The 11,619-nt window shown below is 36.8% G+C and overlaps 1 long non-coding RNA gene across 1 annotated transcript in view; it reads left to right on the top strand.

Annotated features, from left to right (window-relative positions):
- Window positions 1-6,587: 6,587 nt before the first annotated feature.
- The window catches only part of LOC121869772, a 22,793-nt gene continuing 17,761 nt past the window's right edge, over window positions 6,588-11,619 (top strand). The window contains exons 1-2 of the long non-coding RNA XR_006089582.1: window positions 6,588-6,717; window positions 11,467-11,610. This is a non-coding gene — a long non-coding RNA (uncharacterized LOC121869772). The remainder of the gene's footprint in view (window positions 6,718-11,466; window positions 11,611-11,619) is intronic.

The raw sequence follows: 11,619 nt of genomic DNA, 5'->3' as shown, positions 1-11,619 counted from the left end.
GGGAAAGTTGGTTATCTACTTTCCCGAAAAGTAGATAGATTTTCTACTTTCGGGAAAGTAGATTATCGACTTTTCCGGGAAGTAGATTTTCGAATATTGGGGGAAATATTACCTAATTTTGCGAAGTAGATTATCATAGAAAACGGGAAATTTGTATCATAAAAAATGGGAAATGTCTACTTTCCGGGAAAGTTGGTTATCTACTTTCCCGAAAAGTAGATAGATTTTCTACTTTCGGGAAAGTAGATTATCGACTTTCGGGAAGTAGATTTTCGAATTTTGGGGGAAATATTACCTAATTTTGCGAAGTAGATTATCATAGAAAACGGGAAATTTGTATCATAAAAAACGGGAAAAATCAACTTTCCGGGAAAGTTGATTATCTACTTTCCTGAAAAGTAGACAGATTTTCTACTTTTCGGGAAAGTAGATTATCGACTTTTCAGGAAGTAGATTTTCGAATTTTGGGGGAAATATTACCTAATTTTGAGAAGTAGATTATCATAGAAAACGGGAAATTTGTATCATAAAAAACTGGGAAATATCTACTTTCCGGGAAAGTTGGTTATCTACTTTCCCGAAAAGTAGACAGATTTTCTACTTTTCGGGAAAGTAGATTATCGACTTTTCAGGAAGTAGATTTTCGAATTTTGGGGGAAATATTACCTAATTTTGAAGTAGATTATCATAGAAAACGGGAAATTTGTATCATAAAAAATGGGAAATATCTACTTTCCGGGAAAGTTGGTTATCTACTTTCCCGAAAAGTAGATAGATTTTCTACTTTTCGGGAAAGTAGATTATCGACTTTTCGGGGAAGTAGATTTTCGAATTTTGGGGGAAATATTACCTAATTTTACGAAGTAGATTATCATAGAAAACGGGAAATTTGTGACAAGACAGCAGAACACACAGACAGTGATTCCTGAGAATGCCTGGCATGAAGATTCAAGAAGGATAAGGACTGCGCTTGCGGCCGGAAGCGTTGTTGATGCCAGGAACATACAGAGTAATAAACAAGTAGCAAGTGAGAGTGGTGCAGCCCTCCAGGTTAGTGATAAAACTGTGCAAGAAATTCTGGGAGAAGAGGTGCGTAAGATGTTTCAGCTTTTGCAAAAGTTAGGTCAGAAAATAGAAGTGATAGAGAAAATACTTGATACAGTGATATATAAAGGGAAAACAAAGCTGTGAATAACGTAGAATTAAAAGGGAAGGAGGAAAGTGAAGAGTTCAAGCCTTTGAAAAATTCAGTGCTTAAAATAAGCATTAAAGGGAAGGAGGAAAATAAAGGATTGTGTAGTGCAGGGAGCAACAACTGAAAGTTTTAAAAAGGTGTTGGTAAAGTGTAAAGATGCTGATAAAGAAAAACTTTTGAGGAAATGGGAATCTGTGCAGGAGGATTGGGCTTTCTTAAAGAATCTGATTGGAAAGGATATAAAACGTGTAAATATTAATCCTGGATCTAGCTAGCCTTAAGATAATGTCCTGGAATGTTAATGGTCTACAAAATAGTGAGAGATTTACATTACTTTACCCTTAAAAATAATATTGATATAATTACCCTTCAAGAGACTGGGGACAGGAAAGGCGACCTGTTTAAACTGTCTGGATATAAGGGATTTCATCTCTATTCGGGTGAAGGTATAAGAGGGGTCTCAACATACATTAAGAATTCCATACCAGCAGAACTAGTTGGAAGCCCGAGTAGAGTACAAGGAATAGAAAGTGTCTGTATAAAGTTATATTTGAAGGAAGGAGAATTGAACATAGCAAATTTGTATATTTCTGGAGGCTGTTTTGACCTCAACTTCTTACCAGATTGCATGTTTTTGGACTCAACTTTGGCTGTAGGAGATTTTAATGCTCGACATCCAAGACTCGAAACAATGGGGAGAATTAATAGTAATGGTATAAAATTTTGGCAATTTTTACAAGATCACCCAGATGCTTACTTGTTAGGAAATAAGGAAGTGACTCATATTAAAGGAGGAAGGTTAGACTATGCTTGCATGATATGCAGTCATGGAGTCCAGGGAGAATGTGAGATAATAAGGGAGCTAGTCAGTGACCATTTTGTTGTGTATGTTCAATTACCATTAGGGAAGAGACAGGTGAGATATAGGAGGAAGAGATTGAAACTAAACAAGGATGACACAGAAGTGTTTACCCAAAATAGAGAAATGGTGCAGAAATTATACACCAGTCTGTATGGATAGCTTTTATAATGACTTAGTTGGGGAGATAGAAAGATATTTAACTAAGTCAACACAGAAAAAAATAAATGATAAGACACATGGGGCTAGGAAACACTGCTATACCAATGACAAAATGTTGAAGGGATGGACACAAATGTTAAGGGCAGCACATAAAGATTGGGTAAAGAATGGTAGAAGAGAAGAAGATCGGGAAATCTTCATGGATATAGCCAAAATATGTGGGCAGGCTAGGAAGGAGGCAAGGGAGAAATATTGGCAAGATTTTGCACAGCACATTGGGGAGAGTAAAAATCTCAAAGAAATATGGCAGGATATTAACAAAATTAGAGGAAAAAGGAGTAATTTTATTAGCCATCCTCATCCAGAGGAAGAAGCTAATAAACTGGTTGACAAATGGGCTAAAGCAGCTAGTGTTGCCTCCCTGCCTAACAGGACAATAGAAGCATTAGATGAGTGGCAAAATGAAAGAAAAAGATTTATTTCATCAGCTCTAAATATTTGTGATGTAACATGTGTAGATATTACTCAAGATGAGTTATTAAATGCTGTTAAAAAAGGAAAATCTACAGCACCAGGCGAAGATGGTGTGACATATGAAATTTTGAACTGCTTAGTTGGTATGGAAAATAGTCCATTATTAGATTTATTCAACATGAGCAATGCAGAGGGTAGATTACCAACAGAATGGAAGAAAGCGATAGTTATTCCTGTCCCTAAGGCAACTGGTGGATACAGGTTAGTGTCTTTAACATCTTGTTTTTCCAAGATGATGGAGAGAGTATTATTAAATAGGCTTGTATATATTGTGGGGGAAAATCTATCTTGTAATTTATTTGGTTTTTTGGAAGGGAAATGTACTTCAGACTGTGTTATAAAATGTTTATCAAATGATGCAGACAGATGTAGAGTTTTTGTGGATTTACAAGGAGCATTTGATAAAGCTCACAGTGAAGTAGTTATGAATGAACTGGCTGCTCTAGGGGTATCAGGAAAGTTGTTACACTGGATAGGTGACTACTTGCATGGAAGGAGAATCTGTGTATGGTATCAGGGATGTTTGCCTGAGGAAAGAGCACTTGAACTAGGCACTCCCCAAGGGGGAGTATTGAGTCCAATGTTATTTAATGTGTTAATGAACAAGATAGCCTCACACAAATATCCCAAAGGAGTTGTAACCATCATTTATGCAGATGACATCTTATTTCAAGGAAACTCTGTAAAAAATTTGCAGATTGCGTTAAATAATTTTAGTGCTCTTTCTCAAAAGATGGGCTTAGTTATCAATGAAGAAAAAACCAAGTGTGAATGTAAAGGAAGAGGAACTGAATCCGTTTTTCTAGATGGAAAAATTGTTGAGAAAGTGTCAAAGTATAAATATTTAGGAATGTATATTGGCTTTACTAGTGAAAGTAAAGAGGCAGAAATATATCATGTCCTCACTCAATGTAGAGCAAGATTACAGCCCTTGAAGGCTCTAGCATGTTGTGGTAAAGGTGCTGGGGTACCCATACTGAGAATGATGTATATTTCTACCATCAGATCACTTATAGACTATGCAGCACCTGTCCTCTCTTGTACTGGTGAAGGAAGGCTACGGAAGCTTGAGATCATGCAAAATGAAGCAATGAGAATAATTTTAGGGTGTCAAAAGAATGCAATGATTGAGATAATGAAAATGGAACTAGGGTTACAGAGCATTTCACAGAGGGTCAATGAAATTAATACAGTTGCAGCAGTTCGATTAATGAGAGGGAACAGTGGGAGTAAATTTGTACAAGATATAAATGATGGTTTAAAAGATAAAAGGACCTTCTGCAGGCAAGGCAAGAGAGGATACATGAATGGATTAGTAAATATTATTAAAAAATGTAATCTGGCAGACTGGTGTACAGCTGTTCAGAAGAGTTGTAAGAATCCACCCTGGGAAGAACGAGAAGTAGAGTTAGACATAGTGCCTCTCACAATGAAGAAATCATTACATGAACCAGGACAGTTAAGGACTTTATATGGGAATAAGATTAGTAATTTGCCTAAAATAAACACATTGCATGTAGCCTATATTGTGACGGTTCAGTTATGTCAAGTAGCAGGGCTGGGTGCGGGATCCTTATAAGACAGTACACAGAACAAGGAAATGATGACTTCGGTTGAGCAGTTTTATTTCATCAACACAAGCTGAGTTATATGCAATGTTAGTAGGATTGGAAAATGTTGTAAAGAGGTATAAAGATGCATATTTTTTTGTTGATAGTAGGGCAGCTTTGGATTCTTTGAACAGTGGGAGTCCAGTCTTTGGACACATTATTGGTTCATGTAGAAAATTAGTAAATACAATAAGGAAAAATGGCCATAATGTTCAATTTGTATGGGTCCCTTCACATGTGGGGATTGGTCTTAATGAAGTAGTAGATATAATAGCAAAAAGAGCCACGGAAAAGGCCGAGATCGACATAGTATGTACTAAAACCTTGAAGCAATTAAGGAGCAAATTACGGAAAATACAATCAATAGAAGATAATTTCAAAAGGAATGAAATATACGAGAAAAGTGAAACAATGAAACATTACCATCATGTTCTCATGAACACAAAATTTACATATGGGAAAGATAGGAGTAGGTGGAAAGATTCGGTGTATATGAGGTTAAGATTAGGATATAAATATTATTGGGAACTTGGAGCTGAGAGAAGTGAACAGGATAAAGAATGTAGAGTTTGTAGAACATCCAGATCCCATACCCTGCCACATTATATACTGGAATGCCCATTGCTTAATGTATATAGAAATGCCCATATAAATAATGTCCCCATGCAAATAGAGTGGATGTTTGGAAATGGGAAAATAGATGAAATATTAAAGAAATATAGAAATTTTGCATCTAGAATATAACTATGTATTATAACTAATTATATGAAATATTAGGGATTTATGTGAGTCCTGAGAGGGACATTCCTGGACTGGGGTGAGGATGACTTATGTCACTTCATCCCTTTGAGGTGTATTAATGTTTTTTTGTATCTCTTCATTCTCCTTCCAAAAGCTGTTTCATTATCTGTTTATCCTTCATACACTTTTATACACCTACCATTCACTCGTTTCTTCATTTATTTTTCTCTAATTCACATAGTTGTTGTTGTAATTCTTTTTATTCTTATTTGTTTTCATCATTTATTTACAAATTTAGTTCCTTGGTTATCCTAATTATCTACAGTAATTAGTTCTTGAATGAAATGTAAGAAATTTTCTGATAATTCATATAATTCTAGGTGAAATGCAATTAGTTATTCTCTTAAAACGACTTTTATTTATTTGAATAATACTTGTAATAACGAAATTGTATCAATAATTAAACTAAGATCTCAATCCGTTTCTCTTGCTTATATCAAAAGTACATTACTGTACTTTATTACACACGTTCATTTCTTTATAACATCCGTGCCTTTCATCAGGGCTTTCTTGGGGCTTTCCTCTGGGCTTTCCTGGGGGTTTTCTGGGGCTTTACTGGGACTTTCCTTTGGACTTTCCTGGGGGCTTTTGGGGGACTTTCCTCGGGGCATTTGTGGGCATTTCCTACGGCTTTCCTCAGGGCTCTCTTCAGGTTTTCCTCGGGAATTCCTGAGTCTCTTCGGGGCATTTCTGGACCTTTCTTGGTGGCTTTCTCGGGGCTTTCCTGGAGCTTTCTTCAGGGCATTCCTGTGGCTTTCCCCGGGGCTCTTCGGGTTTTCCTGGGCTTTCTTCGGGTCTTTCTTGGGTCTTTTCTCGGGGCTTTCCTCGGGGCTTTCCTCGGGGCATTCCTGGAGTTTTCTTTGGGGCTTTCCTGGAGCTCTCCTCGGGGCTTTTCGGGGGAGTTCCTGGCACTTTCCTCGGGGCTTTCATCAGGGCTATCTTGGGGCTCTCCTCGGGGCTTTCCTGGGGCTTTCTTCGGGGCATTCCTGGGGGGTTTCTTTGGGACTTTCCTCGGGGATTTCCTCAGGCTTTCCTATGAGTCACCTGGAATCATTATGAGTACAATTAAATCCCTCGAAGACAACACCAAGTTTAAAAGGACAGGTTGTGAGTAAAAGAATTTGGCCTGATGACCCAGTTATGTTATTACTTCTGGAATTTGTTGTTTTCATCAAGGTAATACAGCAATACTTTATTAAAATACAGGTGTTAGAGGTGTTTTTTGAGTAGTTGAAGAATAGGTGAAATTGAAGCGAAGGTATAGAATCATATTAGTCATAATGTTAAAATTATACTACGAACATTATTTCTGTATCATCTATTTTTCTTCGTAAGACACAAGTAAAATTATTTTATACTAATTAAAACTAATTTAATGATCGTAAAAGAGTTTTTAAGTACATTAAATATGGTTTTATTGGTTAATATCATCTATGTTCAAGCAAGAAAAAAAACTATTTAGCGGTTTTGTTCGTGGTAATTCTTCAGCATTTTTTGTTTTGTCGGACGTCTTCCCAAGTCAGCCAGCAGCTAACACAATGGCGGCGTGGACGGAGGTGAGAAGTTATTTCAACATTTCCTTTGATATTCTTCCTTCTTTAATATCCATATATGTAAATAAACAACAAAATATATACCATTTATGATAATTATTTATATTTTAGTGTAATTTAATCACTTTAGGTAATTTCATATATAAATTTCAGTCTTTACACTCGCTTGTAAACATGGCGAATGTGTCTTGAGGAAATTTGGTTTTGTATTGCTGTAATATTGTATTGTCAGGATTTAACTGTGTATTAATATGGTGGAGTTATGGCCAGGGATTATGGTGGTGTAAGATAGAGAGCCTTATATGGGGGGGGGGTTAACAGTAGGCAGGGGCTGTTTGACTGCTAACCGGTCATATAGCCATTAACTGTTTTACTGTGGTTTATGTATAATTTTGATATGTATTGCATCTGCTTTATTATACCATATGAATAATTATTTAATATGTTTGTGTGTGATCTAATGTGTACGTTTGGATTTACCGATTGATATTACTAATATAATTTAAATAACTAATAAATTATAAGTATCGTTGAAAAAATATCTGGTAATTTATGAGAACACCGCTGCCACAGATGTTATTATGATAGTATTTTAAAGGAGACAAAAACTTTTTATTTTAATTATAAGTTTTTTGGTTAATATTCGTTTTTATCCCAATAGGTATTTCTGACATTATGGATAAATTAAATTTTTACAGTATTTTTGTATTTATTTATTTATTTTTTTATTATCTATAATCATATAGCACCTGTCGTGGGCAGGGTGTAAAGGACGAGGTGAATTGTGGGGTAAAACACGGTATAAAACTGATCATATGACACTATAATATCTCTAGGTGCTTTGTACATGAGGGAATTAATTATTTACTGTAATTCATATTCCGAACAAATCTGCTGAGTCACTGTGTGCCTCTGTTTACAGCCGACCCGCTCAGTTGAAGTATACGCTCACATCCTCAAAAAATATAAAATTCACCATGATGTTTCAACAATGATATTTTCAGTGGTAGCAGATATAAAATAAGAACTGTACCTTGTTTAATATGGCGGTGGGGGCCAGCCAGGCAGTCAGATAAGGTTAGGTAGGTATCTTTGGTCGGTTAGGTCACGTTCTATTAGGTTCTAGTAAATGTCGCCTCTTTTAAAATACGTACTGGTATTATTTAAGATTTTGTCGTCTTAGGAATTTAGGTTAGGTAAGATATAGTTCCTGGGTTATTTGGTTAGGTTAGGTGAGATCAAAATCATTCAAAACACTTCAAAACTCTCAGAAAAACAAAACTCTCAGAAAAACATAGGGATGACAAACTGAAGTTTTACCTACGTACTATAGTGATAAGAACATCTGTGGAAAAACTGAACAACTCCTTCTGGTGGCAGCGGTGTTCTCATACATGACCAAATGTCTCGAAGGGTTCTGAAATAATACTAAGTACTTCTGGTCTCGGAAAATTCTACATAATAATTTATTGTCAATTTCAAACTGTTATAAAACAGAGATCGATCAAATAGAAATAATACTGTAATGATACTACATACAAAATTAAGGATACAAGGAAGGTAAGATGAGGTTAAATTATAAATCAATTTGTTAAGAAAACCAACACCTCAAAGTAAAACAGTTATGGTGCTGTATAGGCCTAAAAAAATATGTGATCTGACCTTACCTAACCCAACCCGACCTACATTATTATATGTCTATGAGAGAGGCGGGAAATTTCGGAGTATCAGAAGATAATTAAAGAAGATAGTGATAAATACTCAACGTTTAAATAATAGTGTAATGACTAGTCCAGCAAGTTTCGCGCATATCACTTTCACAGTTCACACCAACACTACATTTTTTCTGTATTGTGTGTTTATCACGTACGTTTTTAGTTTTAAACGCTGTTTTCCCCATTGAACATGTCTGGAAAACGTTCATCTGTCTCCTCTGGGGCGCCTTAAGCTAGAAAGGCACGAAAAACAATCGCAATGGACGTGAAATTAATTGTGATCACCAGCCTTCAGAGTGGAGAGCGTGTCAGAAGTTGGCCGCGTGCTTGGTTTAAGTGAGAGCACTGTTTTTACCCTGTGCGGTATATGATGGTTCTCCTAACTTGTACCATTTACTATTCTTATGGGGAAATTTTTTTAAATTTACGCATTTTTTAATTAAGCGGTGGTTTTCAAGAACGTAACCCCTGCGTAAAACGAGAGGTGGGTGTAATAGTAATATCATGAACAATCCAAGCTGGTCCCAGTCAAATAACCGATAGTTATTTGGCCAGCTGGCATGGTCAAATAGCCGATGGTTATTTGGCCATCAACAGTCTTCCAAACACATGTTCTTATAAACATCACTGTCCAGATTCATGAGCCTATTGTCTGTGTAAATCCTTTTTGTTCTTTAGGTACAATAGGATCTTAAACCTATTCTGTGAACAGTATACATGATGAGAATCATATTGTTGGAATGGAATCCCGTAATGTGGGTTTTGATACATTTCCAATTTCTTTCAAGTAGTATTGTTTAATAAGTGAGGTGTATGTTCTTGTACTTGATTTATTTGTGGCGTCTTTTGCGGGTTGTTGTTTATCAACTCTCAAGTTATTTGCCGGCCTGTTGTCAGGTTCATAGAGTAATTTGTGTAATGAAACCATTTGAAAATAAAACCAGTTATACAAGCGAACACTAACTTTATTCATTATAAATCAGCTCGCAACATTAATTTATGCATAAATCAATTCATAAATTATTAAACTACACACATATAGGTACAGTAATTATTATCTGAGTACAGCCACTCCTCGACTTACGACCTACCCGACTTACGACCACCCGGACATACGACCGCCCCAGTCGTACCAAAAATTTTTCAAATTACGTATTTTCGAGTCCCAACGTTAGTGATTGCGCTGTGTACTGACAAAATTGTCGTTTGTAATTCCATTTAAATGGCTGGCATGCTTAAAAGTGAGAGTTTTCTGGTGCTGAGAACAAAAAGAGACCCATTTTAGATTTTCTATTCATTATTTTTGCATTTTCTACTTCTGACTAATTTCACTTAAGACCTGGAATTGGGTCCTTAATCCCGTCGTAAGTCGGGGAGAGACTGTATTCCATGTTGGCTAATTATTGAAGAATGCAATATACTGTACAGTAGTGGACTACCAGTAGCTTTTAATATGATTACACAGCTACATTTTCTTGGACCTTTCAACACACAAGCCTAGGTTGGAATTAAATATTTCAAACAATTACAAGAACTTGAATGACATAACTATTCAGTTACCAAAGTTGAAAATAATCATATTGTATTTTACAAACTTGAATGTCTTGCCAGTGTTAGCATGTGGAGTGTATACATTACCACCATCATTGATAAATAATATTTCACTTTCCACTGATGAAGGTGGAGAAGAAAGATGTTTGTTTGTAAGGAATATTGCAAATGTGTTCTTAATGGTTTTCAACTCGTCTAAAGGATTCCATCAACTGTAATGTCAGGTATCTGTCCATTTCAGCCCTGACAGTTGAAGTTGTTAATAATTTTTTTTACTTTTAGAAGAACTTCTTGGAATTGATTTTGGTGCTGTAGACTGTGAACGCTCTCTGTTACTAACTGGTCTAAACATTTATCAAAATAATTGACACAGAAGTCATAAATATTTACAAGACTCTAGTTTCTGCACAGGAATGTATAATCACACCCTTCCTCCTCTTGTATAGCTGACCATGGCTGTCTATGAAATCTGTTCTTCATTGTTGCCTTAGTGGCAGTACTATACTGCCTAACCCAGAAAACTGAACACCTGCTGATGCTTTGGTTGTGAACATTTGAAGTAACTTGATTTAAGGGGTTATCTTGTAACAGTGCATGGGCTTTTACTCATCTTTCATGCCCTGCCTACTATTGGCAATTTATGATCATAGATAGAGAAAAAATATATACAATAGAACTTGCCTAGCTTATACTACAGACGGGCAAGGGGGGACCTAGTTGAGGTTTATAAGCATCTCAGGGGGCACTACTCAGTTGAGTGTCCTTAATTGGAGCTGGCGGACGCTCGCCCCACAAGGGGTCACAGCTCAAGATTGAAGAAGCCGCAAGTCCAGAAAACCGTGAGGGCAAACTTTTTCGGAGTGAGGGTTGTAAACTCTTGGAACAATCTACCAGAGTGTTGTGACGGCACTGAGTGTGAGCTCTTTCAAGAGAAGACTTGACCAACACTGGAGCGGGTTCAGGTACATTCAGGAGCCGGTGCATGCCCAGTATTTGCCAACAGTGCGTGACAGAGACGTGACCGATCGCCCGGGCGGCTAGCGAGCCGACCTTTTGGTGAAGAATATAAAGGAAAAGAGACGTGACCGATCGCCCAAGCGCCTAACAAGCCGATCAGTGGCGAAGAGGATAAAAGTAAAAGTAAAAGTATAGTCTGGTTTTACGCTGTTAATTAAACCCGTGGAGGTCCGCGTATAAAGCGAAACGCGTAAATATAATACCAGAACATATGGGATTAATTGAAATAGAGACTGGGCCGACCGCCAGACTACCCTTTTTTGGCTATTGCCGACACAATACTGTACATTGTAGTAAAAATATTATAATTTTCTGTGGCCAAAAGTACCGTTTTATTTTAAATCCCAGTCAAATAACCCGTGGTTATTAAGCCGGATGCTGGTCAAATAACCCCTGTCTATAATATAATAGTTTTACAGTGCAGTGTTGTGTATTATACAGTACGTATAGTTATTTATCTTATTTCCAGGAAGTTTCAAGGACCAACAACACATCTCGGTATGACAAGCTAAGACTCGACTATACAAACTGATGAAACACCTCTGACCTGTGGGACACACTTGTATGTGATGCCATCAACAGCAACTGATGAAACACCTCTGACCTGTGGGAGGTGAGACTT

This window comes from Homarus americanus, unplaced genomic scaffold (assembly GCF_018991925.1).
Source record: "Homarus americanus isolate GMGI-L3 unplaced genomic scaffold, GMGI_Hamer_2.0 scaffold40049, whole genome shotgun sequence".
Lineage (NCBI taxonomy): Eukaryota > Metazoa > Arthropoda > Malacostraca > Decapoda > Nephropidae > Homarus > Homarus americanus.
Note: the sequence above shows the minus strand (reverse complement) of the source record. Positions and strands in the feature narration are given on the sequence as shown.